The sequence below is a fragment of the Mustelus asterias genome, chromosome 1, assembly GCF_964213995.1.
Source record: "Mustelus asterias chromosome 1, sMusAst1.hap1.1, whole genome shotgun sequence".
NCBI classification, from domain to species: Eukaryota; Metazoa; Chordata; class Chondrichthyes; order Carcharhiniformes; family Triakidae; genus Mustelus; species Mustelus asterias.
In genome coordinates, this window is record NC_135801.1 from 168670371 (window position 1) to 168686127 (window position 15757).

The following is a 15757-nucleotide window of genomic DNA, read 5'->3' on the forward strand; positions in this document are numbered from 1 at the left end:
ATCTGACGAAGGAGCAGCGCTCCGAAAGCTTATGGTATTTGCTACCAAATAAACCTGTTGGACTTTAACCTGGTGTTGTGAGACTTCTTACTTGGTTATAGAAGACAGAGAGTAGCGCTGGAAGGGTGTTTTTCAGAATGGAGATCTGTAGCTAATAGTATTCCGCAGGGATCAGTGCTGGGACCTCTGTTGCTGTAGTGAATATAAATGATCTGGAAGAAAATGTGGAGTGTCTGATTAGTAAGTTTACGGATGACACAAAGATTGGTGGAGTTGCTGATAGTGCCGAGGATTGTCAGAGAATACAACAGGATATAGATAGATTGGAGACTTAGCCACAGAAATGGCAGATGGAGTTTAATCCGGACAAATGCGAGGTGATGCATTTTGGAAGATCAAATTTAGTTGTGAATTATATTGAGTGAAAGAAGGTTCACCAGGATGTTGCCTGGCCTCGAGGGTGTTGACTACGAGGAGAGATTGAATAAACTAGAATTGTTTTCATTGGAAAGACGGAGGCTGAGGGGAGACCTGATAGAGGTCTACAAAATAATGAGAGGCATAGACACGGTGGGTAGTTAGAGGCTTTTTCCCAGGGTGAAAGTGTCAATTACAAGGGGGCACAGGTTCAAGGTGAGAGGGGGAAAGTTTAAGGGAGATGTGTGGGAGAGGTTTTTCACACAGAGAGTGGTGGGTGCCTGGAATGCACTGCGAGAGGAGGTGGCAGAAGCAGGCACATTAGCAACATTTAAGAGGCATCTGGATGGGTACGTGAATATGGAGGGAATAGAGGGACATGGACCAAATAAAGGCAGGTTTTTTTTAACTTTAGTTAGGGCATCATGGAGGGCTGAAGGGCCTGTTCCTGTGCTGTACTTTTCTTTGTTCTATGTCCTCCCCTTTGAATGATGGGACAGGATAGAGGAGTATGCCATTCAATGGCATACTCCTGTTAGGGCCCTCCAGGTAGGGCGTTTGGGAGAGTTACAGAACAAAGAGATTTAGAGGTACATGTCATAGCTCCTTGAAAGTGGAGTCACAGGTGGGCAGAGTGGTGAAGAAGGCATTCAGCATGCTTGGTTTCATCGGTCAGAACATTGAATACAGGAGTTGGGACGTCTTGTTGAAGTTGTACAAGACATTGGTAAGGCCACACTTGGAATACTGTGTGCAGTTCTGGTCACCCTATTATAGAAAGGATATTATTAAACGAGAAAGAGTGCAGAAAAGATTTACTAGGATGCTACCGGGACTTAATGGATTGAGTTATAAGGAGAGGCTGGATAGACTGGGACTTTTTTCTCTGGAGCGTAGGAGGCTGAGGGGTGATCTTATAGAGGTCTATAAAATAATGAGGGGCACAGATCAGCTAGATAGTCAATATCTTTTCCCTAAGGTAGAGGAGTCTAAAACTAGATGGCACAGGTTTAAGGTGAGAGGGGAGAGATACAGAAGTGTCCAGAGGGGCAATTCTTTCACACAGAGGGTGGTGAGTGTCTGGAACAAGCTGCCAGAGGTAGTTGTAGAGGCGAGTACAATTTTGTCTTTTAAAAAGCATTTAGATAGTTGCATGGGTACGATGGGTGTAGAGGGATATGGGCCAAATGCAGGCAATTGGGATTAGCTTAGGGGTTTTAAAAAAGAAAGGGCAGCATGGACAAGTTGGGCCGAAGGGCCTGTTTCCATGCTGTAAACCTCTATGACTCCAATGTTCCTAAGTTGGAGGGTATTGTAGAGATAGGATAAGGAGAGGCTATGGAATGATTTGAGATGACATCAACTATTTTTGAATTCAATGCTTTGGGGATTGCAAGCTGAAAGGATTTAATGAGAATGATCTGATGGATGATGAGACCTCGCATGACACTGTATACATGTGACTAAGTTTGGCACAATTGGAACAAATGGAGGTTTAGAAGGGAAGGTACTGGAAAATTTAAGTTTCAGGGTAAGAAGCACATGGGGCCCGGTGTCATTGGAAGTGAGGGTGAGGCAAGTACTGAAGGGAATGATGTTAACCGGATGGAAGGAAGCAGCCTTAGTGATCAAACACATGGACATATCTTTGAACTCGAGTTTTCATATCTGGTTCATTTGCATGGGAAAGCTAGTGAATGGCACAGTGGTTAGCATTGCTGCCTCACAGCGCCAGGAACCCCCCCCCCAGGTTCGATTCCCAGTTTGGGCCACTGTCTGTGCGGAGTCTGCACATTCTCCCCATGTCTGCGTGGGTTTCCTCTGGGTGCTCCAGTTTCCTCCCACAGTCCAAAAGACGTGCTGGTTAGGTGCATTGGCCATGCTAAATTCTCTCTCAATGTACCTGAATAAGCACCGGAGTGTAGCGACTAGGGGATTTTCACAATAACCTCATTGCAGTGTTAATGTGAGCCTCCTTATGACACTGATAAATAAACTAAACCAGCATTGGCAATAGCCCAGAGTTTACAATGGGTAAATAACGAATTCTGTTTTTTTGATGTTCAGCTTGAAGAAATTGTGACTCACCTATGGTGTGATGTCACACCAATCACATGAAGATGATTATTGTCATAGACCAATCTTCTCAGCACCAGAACATTGTCGCAGAGATTGTTCAGGGTAGTGTCCTAGGCCCAACCATCTTCAGCTGCTTCATCAATGACCTTTCCTCCATCATCAGGTCAGAAATTGGGACGTTCGCTGACTTTTGCACCATTCACAACTCCTCAGATATACTGAAGTAGTCCGTGCCCATAGGCAACAAGACCTGGACAACATTCAGGCTTGGGCTGATAGGTACAAAGTAACAATGTCAGCACACAAGTGCCAGGCAGTGACCATCGCCAATAAGAGAGAATCGAACCACCTCCCTTTGACTTTCGACAACATTGCTTCAGTGTTATTTGGACAGGCTGAGTGAGGTTATCCACTTCAGTAGTAATAATAGGAAGGCAGATAATTATTTGAATGGGTGTAGAGTGAGAGAGGTGGATATTCAGTGAGACCTTGGCGTCCTTGTGCATCAGTCGCTGTTGGCCTTCATTGTCAGAGGAGTTAAGTATAAGAATAGGGATGTTTTGCTGCAATTGTATAGGGCATTGGGGAGGCCACATCTGGAGTATTGTGTGCAGTTTGGTGTCCTTACCTGAGGAAGGATGTCCTTGCTTGTGTCCTTGAGGGAACACAGCAAAGGTTTACCAGGCTGATTCCTGGGATGGCAGGTCTGTCATATGAAGAGAGACTAAGTCGGTGTGGATTATTTCTGGAGTTCAGAAGAGTGAGAGGGGATCTCATTGAAACTTGCAAAATTCTAACAGGATTAGTCAGAGTGGATTCAGAAAGAATGGTGGGGGAGTCCAGAACTAGGGGTCATAGTTTGAGGATAAGGGGTAAACATTTTAGAACTGAGATGAGGTGAAATTTCTTCACCCAGAGAATGATGAATGTGTGGAATTCACCACCACAGAATGTAGTTGAGGCCAAAACGTTGTCTGATTTCAAGAAGAAATTAGATATAGCTCTTGAGACTAATGGGATCAAGGGATCTGGGGGAAAAGCGGGATCAGGATATTGAATTTGATGATCAGCCATGATCATAATGAATGGTGGAGCAGACTCGAAGGGCTAAATGGCCTACAGCTGCTTCTGGTTTCTATGTTTCTCTGTCTATCGCTACCTACCGCACCCCCCCACCCCCACACCATCGACATCCTTCAGTCACCTTAGACCAGCCATATAACACCATGGTTACAAATGCAGGTCAAAGGCTGAGAATTCTGAGGCAGGTAACTCAGCTCCTGACTCCCAAAGTCTGACACCATGGGCCTGATTTTATCATCAAGTTGTGCCTGTTTTCGGGCAGGAAAACTTGGTAAGGTTGGGCATGACGCAAGTAGTGCAATCTGCGTCCACCTCTGTGCCCATTCCCCCATTGCCAATGGCCGAAAATGGCTGCTGTTGGGACCGCGCCCGAAACTGGCACAACCTCAGTTTAAATGTATTTGCATGCATTTCAATGGACTTAATGCCCAAACTTGCCGGCATTTCCCCCCTTTACCACCACGTTCGCCGTCCAGATTGGCGCGAAACAGACATGGTCCACAAAGGTCCGATTTGGGTGCTCCAGCTTCTGAGGAGGTACATTCAAAGGTTCTGGTGGCTCTCTGACTCAGATCGGTGGTGTGGGGAGGGAAGGGGGGGCACGCGGGGGAGGTGGGTCAGATGGCTCTCTGGTGGGGTGGAGGAAGGAGGCGGGTCAGATGGCTCTCTGGTTGCGGGGTGTGGGGGGGGGCAGGAGCAGGGGGGTCCGCTGCCACTCTGCGTATGATAGGTGGGGGGGAAGGGGGATCCACTGCCACTCTGCGTGCGACCAGTGGGAGGAAGAGGGGGTCCGCTGCCACTCTGCATGTGATCGGTGGGAGAATAAGGGGTCCGCTGCCACTCTGCGTGCGATCAGTGGGGGGAAGAGGGGGTCTGCTGCCACTCTTCGTGTGATCAGTGGGGGGGATGGGCAGCAGGGAGCTGCAATTGGTCTGGGTAGCAGAGGGGTGGGAGGATAAGGGGGTCAGTAATGTCTGTGGGGGCCAGGGGGAGGCATTATCCGGCCTGGGAGCGATGTGGCAGCAGAGCGCTTTTTTTTTACTGCTCATGCGCTAATCGCTGCCCAAGGCTCTAATCGGAGCTGCAGGATTTTGGGCACATTAAGCACCGCCCAAAGGCTTGTGCAGCGCAATTCAGAATTGCTCATATTTTTTCTGGCAGAGTGCATATGGGGGCGCCTGAAAATGGGTCTAAAAGTAGGGTCTGAAACACCCCCAGTTTCAAGTCCGCCCAGCACTTAGAATGAAAATGTTAAAATAGGGCCCCATGTTCAAGGCTGAAGTTGGAAGTGTGGTGGAATTCTCTACACTTGCCTAGATGCGGGCAGCTCCAACAGCAAAGAAGCTTGACACCATCCAAGACAAAGCTGCTTTATTGACCAGAACCCCATCCACTACTTTAAACATTCATTCCGTCCGTCACTGGCACAAAATGGCAGCAGAGTGCACCATCCACAAGATGGCCGACAGCACCTTCCCAAACTCACGACCTCAACAACCTGGAGAAACAAGGGGAGCAGATAAACCACCAGCTTCATATTCACAAATTCCCCTCCAACCCATACACCAGCCTGACTCGGAATTACATCATCGGTTCCTTCACTGTTTCTGGAACTAAATTCTGCAATGTTCTCCCGGACTGTGGGTGCACCTACATCACACAGACTGCAGCAATTCAAGAGATTCACACGGATGATCCCAGGAATGGTGGGCCTGACATACGATGAACGTCTGAGGATCGTGGGATTATATTCATTGGAGTTTAGGAGGTTGAGGGGAGATCTGATAGAAACTTACAAGATAATGAACGGCTTAGATAGGATGGACGTAGGGAAGTTGTTTCCATTAACAGGGGAGACTAGGACGCGGGGGCACAGCCTTAGAATAAAAGGGAGTCACTTTAGAACAGAGATGAGGAGAAATTTCTTCAGCCAGAGAGTGGTGGGTCTGTGGAATTCATTGCCACAGAGGGCTGTGGAGGCCGAGACGTTGAGCGTCTTCAAGACAGAAATTGATAAATTCTTGATTTCTCGAGGAATTAAGGGCTATGGGGAGAGAGCGGGTAAATGGAGTTGAAATCAACCATGATTGAATGGTGGAGTGGACTCGATGGGCCGAATGGCCTTACTTCCGCTCCTATGTCTTATGGTCTTATGGCAGCTCACCACCACTTTCCCAAGGGAATTAAAAATGAGGAATAAATATTGGCCTAGCCAATTACGCCAAAAATAAGAGCAAAGAAAAAGAAAGCAAGGACTTATCAAACACTGGTTCAGCCTCACCTTGAGTATTGAGGAGTGGTATAGTGGTATTGTTGCTGGATTAGTAATCCAGAGACCCAGGGCAATGCTCTGGGGACCCGGGTTCAAATCCAGCCACGGCAGATGGTGAAATTTGAATTCAATAAAAATCTGGAATTGAAAGTCTAATGATGACCATGAAACCATTGTCGATTGTCGTAAAAACTCATCTGGTTTACTAATGTCCTTTAGGGAAGGAAATCTGCCATCCTTACCCGGTCTGGCCTACATGTGACTCCAGACCCACAGCAATGTGGTTGACTCTTTAAGTTCCTCTGAAATGGCCGAGCAAGCCACTCAGTTCAATTAGGGATGGGTAATAAATGCTGGCCAAGCCATAGCGTTATAGAGGTTTACGGCATGGAAACAGGCCCTTCGGCCCAACTTTTCCATGCCGCCCAGTTTTTACCATTAAGCTAGTCCCAATTGCCAATGACGCCGACATCCCATGAATGAATAAAAAAGAAATTGGCTGGAAGTGTAGCTGGCAGGGGGCGGACCATGTAAAGGTCCATTCACCTCGGGTGGGATTCTCCGGTTCTGAGGTGGGCGCGGCCGGAGAATCCTGCCCAATGTGTCCAATTCTGGGCTCCATGCTTTAAAATGTGTGTGAAGGCTTTAGAGAGGGTGCAGAAAAGATTCATGGGAATAGTTCCAGGGTGGTGAGATTTCAGTTATGTGGTTAGTTGGGGAGACTGGGCTATCCTCCTCGGAGAAGATTGAGAGGACATTAGAAAGTGGTGTTCAAAATTCTGAGAGGTCTGGGCAGAATAGATCGGGCGAAATTGTTCCTTTTGGCAGAAAGGTCGAGAAGCAGACTGGATACACTGCCTGACAATGTGGTGGACGCAGATTCATGGCTTTCGAAAGGGAATTGGATAAGCACCTGACAAGAAAAGGATTAGAGGTCAATGGAGAAAGGGCCGGGTTTCGGCTGCTCTTGCAGAGATCTGACATGCAAATGAGGAGTGGAATGGCTTCTTTCTATGCTTTAATCATTTTTTAAATTCATTTACGGGATGTGGGCATTGCTGGCTCAGCCAACATTTATTACCCATCCTCATTGCCTTTGAGAAGGTGGTGATGAGTTGCCTCTTTGAACCGCTGCAGTCCATGTGGTATAGGCACATCCACTGTGCTGTTAGGGAGGGTGTTCCAGGATTTTGACCCAGTAACAGAGAAGGAACGGTGATATATTTCCAAGTTAGGATGGTGAGTGACTTGGAGGGGAACTTCCAAGTGGTGGTGTTCCCATGTGTCTGCTGCTCTTGTCTTTCTAGGTGGTAGAGGTCATGGGTTTGGAAGGTGCTATCGAAGTAACCCTAATGAGTTGCTGCAGTGCATCTTGTAGATGGTACACACCGCTGCAACTATTCACCGTGGTGCAGATGGGATGTCAATCAAGTGGGCCGCTTTATCCTGGTTGGTGTCAAGTTTCTTGAGTGTTGGACCTGCACCCATCCAGGCAAGTGGGGAGTATTCCATCACACTCCCACCTTGTGCCTTGTAGATTATGGGCAAGCTTTAGGGAGTCAGGAGGCGAGTTACTCACTGCAGGATTCCTAGTTTCTGACCAGCTCCTGTAGCCACAGTGTTTATTTGGCTTTTCCCGTTCAGTATCTGGTCAATGGTAACCCCCAGGATGTTGATAGTGGGGGATTCAGTGGTAATGCCCTTGAATGTCAAGGGTAAGATTCTCTCTTGTTGGATATGAAGGGGCTGGATAGGGTAGAGGTGGAGAGATTCTTTCCACTTAGAAGGGAAACCAGAACTAGAGGGCACAGCCTCAAAATAAGGGGGGCGGCGGTTCAGAACAGAGTTGAGGGGGAACTTCTTCTCTCAGAGGGTAGTGAATCTCTGGAATTCTCTGCCCATTGAAGTGGTGGAGGCTTCCTCGTTGAATATGTTTAAATCACGGGTAGATAGTTTTCTGATCGATAAGGGAATTAGGGGATATGGGGAGCAGGCGGGTAAGTGGAACTGATTCGCTCCAGATCAGCCATGATCTTGTTGAATGGCGGGGCAGGCTCGAAGGGCCAGATGGCCTACTCCTGCTCCTATTTCTTATGTTCTTATGTTCTTATATGTTCATTGCCTGGCACTTAGGTGGTGTGACTGTTACTTATCACTTGTCAGCCTAAGCCTTAATATTGTCCGGGTCTTGCTGCATTTGGACTTGGACTGCTTCAGTATCTGAGGAGTCACGAATGGTGCTGAACATTGTGCAATCATCGGCGAACATCCCCACTTTTGATGGAGGGAAGATCATTGATGAAGCAGCTGGAGATGGTTGGGCCTTGGACACTACCCTTAGGAACTCCTGCAGAGATGTCCTGGAACTGAGATGATTAACTTCTAACAACCACAACCATCTTCCTTTATGCCAGGTATGACACCAGCCCGCAGACAGTTTTCTCCCTGATTCCCTTTGACTCCAGTTTTGATAGCGCTCCTCGATGCCACACTCAGTCAAATGCTGCCTTGATTAAACAGTATGTTACATATACTCAAAAGTGCTACTTTGAGTTAATCTGACATAGCTAGAGAGATATTTTTGGATAAAGGTCAGTAATTTATTGATAAGCCATTTCAGGAAATGTGTGAGAAGTAGAATATCGGTCACACTACTAGTGCCCTCATTACCTGAGATTGCCCAGCTGAACAAAAAATTCACAGTGAAATCCCTAATTCTGAAATGTATACATAGCGAGCAAGATCTACACACTATGCTGTTACACCAGAGAGTGACTCTCACCTCAATTCTAGAGTTCAGCTCTTTTGTCCATGTTGGAATCTAGGTTGTAATGAGGTCAGGAGCTGAGTGACGAGCAGAACCCAAGCTGGGCGTCACTGAGCAGGTCATTGCTGAGCAGGTGCTGCTTGATAGCACTGTTGATGACCCCTTCCGTCACTTTACTGATGATCAAGAGTAGACTGATTGGGCGATAATTGGCCGGGTTGGATTTGTTCTGCTTTTTGTGTGCAGGACATGCCTGGGCAATTTTCCACATTGCTGGTAAGAGCCAGTGTTGTAACTGTACTGGAAGAGCTTGGCTAGGGACACGGCAAGTTCTGGAGCACAAGTCTTCAGTATAATTGCTGAACTGCTGTCAGGACAAATAGCCTTTGCAATATCCAGTGCCTTCAGCTATTTCTTGATGTCACATGGGATGAATCAAATTGGCTGAAAACTGGCATCTGTGACGCTGGGGATTCTATGATTCTATCAAGTGGGCTGTTTGTATTCAACACTCCTGAACTTTATGAGTGTTATTGCAGCTGCACTCATCAACATCAATGGTGAGAATTTCAAAGGACACTTGACATGAGCTTTGTAATGAAGAAAAGATTTAGAGGTCAGACAGTGACCCACTGTTTACAGGATACCCATCCTTGGCTCTGTACCCTGCTGATAAGATGGCACGTCCAGGTAAACTTCTTGTCAATGATGACTGCCACCCAAATTGGTGTTGTTGGTGAGAGTCTTGACAATGGTGGCGCTGTTGAAGGTTTTTTCATTGGAGATGGTTATTGCCTGGCACGCAAGTTGCCTAGTTGTTGCCAATCCAAGCCCATATGTTGTATAGAAGTGGAGGAATGGGCCAGATCGTGCATTACAGATTGCGATACACACTTTTGTTGCTGCTATCGGCCTGTATCTACCCTTTCATGTTGACCTTGCACAGAGGATTTCCACCCTGTGGAGACAAAGCTTTGCCCCCACCTCTGTTGGGTATGTCTTGTAAATGGGACAGGACGTATCTAGGAAAGGTGGGTCTGGGGCTTTGAGTCCCAGGTATAATTGTGTCACATTTATATGGCAGCATGTGCATGATCAAATGTGATATTTTGACAGGTCAGTGCTTTCGCTATCCTGCTTTTTCTGGTGATCAGCTGTGACTTACTAAATTTATTGAGTGTGAGTTCACAACCTGCCATGATGTGAGTTGAGCTCAAGACCTTTAGGTTAGTTGCAGAACCTTGCAACGATGAGACCTTTGGAGGCCATTACATCCTGTTAGTCTTGCTTATAAGGGTGAAGGGAACAAGCCCTTTTTCTTTAATTCCGGTGTAGCATGTAACACTTCTGGAATGGTGCATTACTAAACATCCCAGATAAAAGTGACTTCAACTGATCCTATTGCCAGTGTGGCAAATTTGCATTCTTAACGACACTTTAAGGGTAATGCACTAAATTGGCACATAATTCAAATGTTATAGAGTCATAGTATTGTAGAGGTTTACAGCATGGAAACAGGCCCTTCGGCCCAACTTGACCATGCCGCCCTTTTTTTTTACCACTAGGCTAGTCCCAATTTCCTATGTTAGGCCCATATCCCTCTACACCCATCTTATCCATGTAACTGTCTAAATGCTTTTTAAAAGACAAAATTGTACCCGCCTCTACTACTTTGGCACCTCGTTCCAGACACTCACCACCCTGTGTGTGAAATAATTGCCCCTCTGGACTCTTTTGTATCTCTCCCCTCTCCCCTTAAACCTATGCCCTCTAGTTTTAGACTCCCCTACCTTTGGGAAATGATGTTGTCTTCTACCTTATCTATGCCCCTCATTATTTTATATACCTTTTATAGGCATGATTATTTTGGTGATTCGCACTGCGCCGCTCACTGTGTAAAATATTTAGCAGAGCCCAGCACTGAGTATCTGTTGCAACAGAAACACACTTGATCACACCTGATCCATTATGTCACAGTACACATCATGGCGAGCAGTGAAATGTCTTTGTTCTTGTTGATGTGAGGTGAAGTTCAATCTGGTAATGCTCAACTAGCAGAGGTGGGGAATCCCAGTTCACATCTCCTCTGGGTCCATTTGTCTTCTCTTTTTCTGGTTAATTTCCTTCCTCACACCGTTATCCCAACTCTGTCAACGAATGGTGCTGGTGCAGGTATGCCTTTTAATGCTAATCAGTTTATGTCGAGACAGTGACCATCCAGTGACCCCCGCTCAGTAAACTGGGTGGTTGAGAAGCCACTTCACTCATCGCCCCATGATTATTTTTTTCAAACTCTGTCACAGGATATGGGCATCGCTGGCAAGAGCAATACCTGTTGCCAATGTCCCTTAATTGCCCTTGAATTGAGTGGCTTGCTAGATGCCATTTCAGAGGGCAGTTAAGAATCCACCACATTGCCCTCCAACATTAACTCTCCAGGTTGACTAATGGCCACCCAGAGAAGAAATCAGGACCAGTTGATGCCGTTCCACAATCAACACTTTCTGCAGAAGAGAGAAGGAGTAGAATGCAAAAACACCTAGCTGATTTCAATTAAAAGCAAAAAGTGTTGGAAATACAGGAGCAGTTCTGGCAGCATCTGCAGAGGGACAACAACATTTCAAGGGTAGTGAATCTGTGGAATTTTTTTACCACAGTGGGCTATAGAGACATGATCATTAAATATGTTCCAGGCTGAGATAGACATATTCTTAATCAGTAAAGGAATCGAAGGTTATGGGGATAAGGCGGAAAAGTAGAATTGAGGATTATCATATCAGATTAATCATGATCTCATTGAATGGCAGGGCAGACTCAATGGGCCAAATGGCCTACTTCTGCCCATATGTCTTATGGTCATCAGATGGAACATCATGTAAGATAATCTAAAAACCTTTGCCTCACCTTCATTGTTGCTGCCAGAAGAAAATAATGTTCAGAAACAAACTAAACAAAACAGAACATCCAAATCAGTTGTTCTGATGAAGAATCATTCTCTCAAAGAGAAATAACCCCTCATCATCTACCCTGTCAAGCCCCCTATGTTATTGCTGATGTCTTACTTACTAACCACAGGAGACTCAGAGCTGGTTATGATCATTTATTCAAGCATGTTCAGGGAAAGCGCTACTTCAGAGAAATGCCTCTGAGGCAGACTCTGGTGTTTACAGAAATGCTGCACATACTTATGTATGCAATATATGCACACATATATTGATGCTGTTTAAATTTCAATCTAACAATGCATATGGATTTTACCAAAAACAGGCACATCTTCTACAAGTCACATATTTGCCCTTGCACCCACTGCAAAGGCTTCCAAAGCATCTTGGAATGACTACCGCCCCTAACTTTTTTAAAAATTCATTCATGGGACATGGGTGTCACTGGCTGGCCAGCATTAATTGTCCACCCCTAGTTCGCCCGAGGGCAGTTTAGAGTCAACCACATTGCTGTGGATCTGGAGTCACATGTTGGCCAGACCAGGTAAGGATGGCAGATTTCCTTCCCTAAAGGGCATTAGTGAACCAGATGGGTTTTTCTGACAATCGACAATGGTTTCATGATTATCAGTAGATTCCTAATTCCAGATTTTTTTTATTGAACTCAAATTCTACCATTTGCCGTGGCTGGATTCGAACCCGGGTCCCCAGAACATTAGCCGAGCTTCTGGATTAATAGTCTAGTGATAATACCACTAGATCATTGCCTCCCTATCTCTATCGGGTCCTTGCTGCCTGACTCCAAAACTTCATTATTGCTAAAGCTAATGAAGTCTTTGTGAGATGTTATGCGCAACTGGAAATTGTGCTGAGTTAAAGTTGTATGAAGGTCAACTGCTGCTCGAATATGTTCGATGCTAACCTTTGTATCAAAGAGGAAAGCTGTTCTCTGTTGCAAAGGGATCTGTAACCATGTTCTATTATTTTCTTATTAAATATTAATTCTTAAACCTCATTACATAATTATATTAAAATCTCAACCATTAACAGTTATCTTCCCCCAATACTTATATGTTTCAATAAAGTCACCTCTCATTCTTCCAAACTCCAATGAGTACAGGTCCAACCTACTCAACCACTCCCTCCATACCTGGGATCAACAGCTGTACAGAACCTTAGTTGGGCCTCCTTTAGAATATTGTGTACAATTCTGGTCGCCACACTATCAGAAGGATGTGGATGCTTTGGAGAGGGTACGTGAGGTTTACCAGGATGTTGCCTGGTCTGGAGGGCATTCGCTATGAGGAGAGGTTGGATAAACTCGATTTGTTCTCACTGAAACGACAGAGGTTGAGGGGTGACAGTCTGAGGTCATGTTTCAACCGACTCAAGAACAGCTTCTTCCCTGCTGCCATCAGACTTTTGAATGGACCTACCTTGCAATAAGTTGATTGTTCTCTACACCCTAGTTATGACTGTAACACTATATTCTGCACTCTCTCATTTCCATCTCTATGAACGGTATGCTTTGTCTATATAGCGCGCAAGAAACAATACTTTTCATTGTATGCTAATACATGTGACAATAATAAATCGAATCAAATCAAATCAAAAAGATTATGAATGGCATGGACAGAATGGATAGTCAAATGCTCTTTCCTAGGGTAGAAAAGTTAAGTACTAGGGGACATAGGTTTAAGGTGCGTGGGGAAATGTTTAGAGGAGATGTGTGAGGTAAGTTTTTTACACGGCGGGTGGTGAATGTCTGGAATGTGCTGCCTGGGGAGGAGGTGAGAGCAGGTATGATAGCGGCATTTAAGGGACAACCAGACGAACACATGACAAGAATGGGGGTGGAAGGATGGGGACTCTGTAAGTGCATACGGTTTTAGTTTGGGCAGGCATCATGATTAGCGCAGGCTTGGAGGGCCGAAGGGCCTGTTCCTGTGCTATACTTTCCTTTTTTCTTTGTTCTTTGTTCAACCTAGTAAACATTCCCTGGACTGCCTCCAATGCCAGTATATCTTTCCTTAGATAAAGGGACCAAAACTGTTCACAGTATTCCAGGTGCGGTCTAATGAATGTCTTGTATAGTTTTTGTAAGACCTTCCTATTTCATACTCCATTCCTTTTGAAATAAAGACCAAACTTCCATTGGTCTTCCCTATCACCAGCTGAACTTGCACACTCGCTTTTTGTGATTTATGCCAGAGAACCCCAAATCCCTCTGAGCTGCAGCTTTCTGCAGTCTTTCTCCATTTAAATAATATTATCTGCTTCATTCTTCCTAACAAAGTGCATAACTTCACATTTTCCTACGTTATATTCCATCTGCCAAATGCTTGCCAAACCACTTAACCTGTCTACATCCTTGTGTAGAGTCTTTGGGCAGGACTTTCCAACCGTGCTCACCCCAAAACCGGAAAATCTCGCCTGAGGTCAATTGACCTTTGCATGGTTCGCCCCCCTGCCCGCTCCGATTCCCGTGGCGGACGGGACTGCAAAGTTTCCCCCTTTGTGTCATTCTCACCACTTCACAGCCACTGAATGATTTTCGAAGTGCAATCTCTATCATTGGGCAAGACAATGCAGAAGTGCATTGGTACATAACAAGGTCTTAGAAATGAAATAAATGCCCAAGCTAGATCATTACAGGAGTGCTAGTTAAGAGAAATAAAGTGTTGCTGGAAAAAGAGACATGCTATCAAAGCTTTATGTCTTGCACTCATCAGGACAGCTCGCAAAATAAACCAACAGTAAAGGGAACATAAATTAATACTCCATGAGAGTGCTGATTGGTTGGCAAGTGGACTCGAAGTGGTGAAGGCATTGTCATGGAGACTGCAGCAGTGAACAGTTAACTACCACCATTTTGTTCAAATTCAAATTGGGTGGGTCAACTCTGGTTGGTCAAGAAATTCCCTGGGAATGAACCAGGAAATAGCTGTCCCCAAGCTTTTGTTCAGTTGAAAAAGATGTGATACATGAACATGCTCCTTCCGTCTGCAAAGGACAAGCCACTGTATGAGAATATTTGTGATTTCTAGCATGTATAAGTGAGCCCAACCGATAATCTTAAATTGGTTTTCAGCGTAAATCTTAGCACAATCAGGATTATTCAACAAGTGTTGAATTACATCTAATGTTGGACATTATGGCTGGAATTTTACCACCTCACCCGCCCCAGAATCGGGGCTGATGAGACTCGCAGAACGGAATTCTCCGTTGGCCTCGGGCCGGATTTTCCGAACCGTGCCTGAATGTGGTCGGGAAGGGGGTGATGGGGGTGGGAAGGGGATGATGGGGCAGGGTGAAGGGATGATGGGGGAGGGTGTGAAGGGGATGATGGGGAAGGTGAAAGGGTGATGGGGAGGGTGTGAAAGGGGTGATGGGGAGGGTGTGAAGGGGATGATGGGGAGGGTGAAAGGGTGATGGGGGAGGGTGTGAAGGGGGTGATGGGGAAGGTGGGAAGAGGATGAGGGGGGTATGTGTGAAGGGGGTGAGGAGGAGGGTGGGAAGGGGGTGATGGGCAGGTCTTATGCCCACAAATTCTGTGAAAAGGCAGCTATGGGGTTATGTCTTGGGGAGGGTTGGCGGGGCGGGGCGGAGGGTGGAGGATGGGGGGGTGGGCCAGGGCAGGGGGGGGCGGGGCAGGGGTTGAGGGAGCATTCAGCTTCTTCAGTTGTGCTCCCGATGCCCAATGGAAGCTGCACCAGGTAAAAAATAACCTACATTTGGTCATCTGAAGGACCCAGAATCCTTCCTCAGGGAGGCAATGGAGCCCAAGGGAGATTACTTTGCGGTCTGCTGTGATGTCCATTCAGGCTGTAGAACCATTTCCCAATAGGAGCCTCTTAAATCCCAGTTGGAGCAATTCAGATTTTCCTAGTGGTTTAGATGGGTGCCTCACCTACAGGCCTGGGACCGCCCATTACACCCTGTCCCTGTGATTTTAGGGACTTGGTCCACATTCTGGACTGAAGGTTGATACAAGTCCATTTCTATTTAATTTCCCATTCTGAGACAGAGGGCGGAATTTTCCCGTCCCGCCCACCATGGGAATCGTAGCAGGCGGGATACGGAGCTTGCAAAGGTCTGTTGACCTCGGGCGGGGATTTCCGGCCTTGGGGGCGAGTGCGGCTGGAAAATCCCACCTGAAGAGTTTTGTTTTGGCAGCGATGTAAATTTGTTTCCCCC

The 15757-nt window shown here is 46.2% G+C and overlaps 1 protein-coding gene across 1 annotated transcript in view; it reads left to right on the forward strand.

Moving 5' to 3' along the window:
* loxhd1a (lipoxygenase homology PLAT domains 1a) overlaps positions 1–15757 on the forward strand; it is a 160387-nt gene that overhangs the window by 9683 nt on the left and 134947 nt on the right. The window lies entirely within an intron of this gene.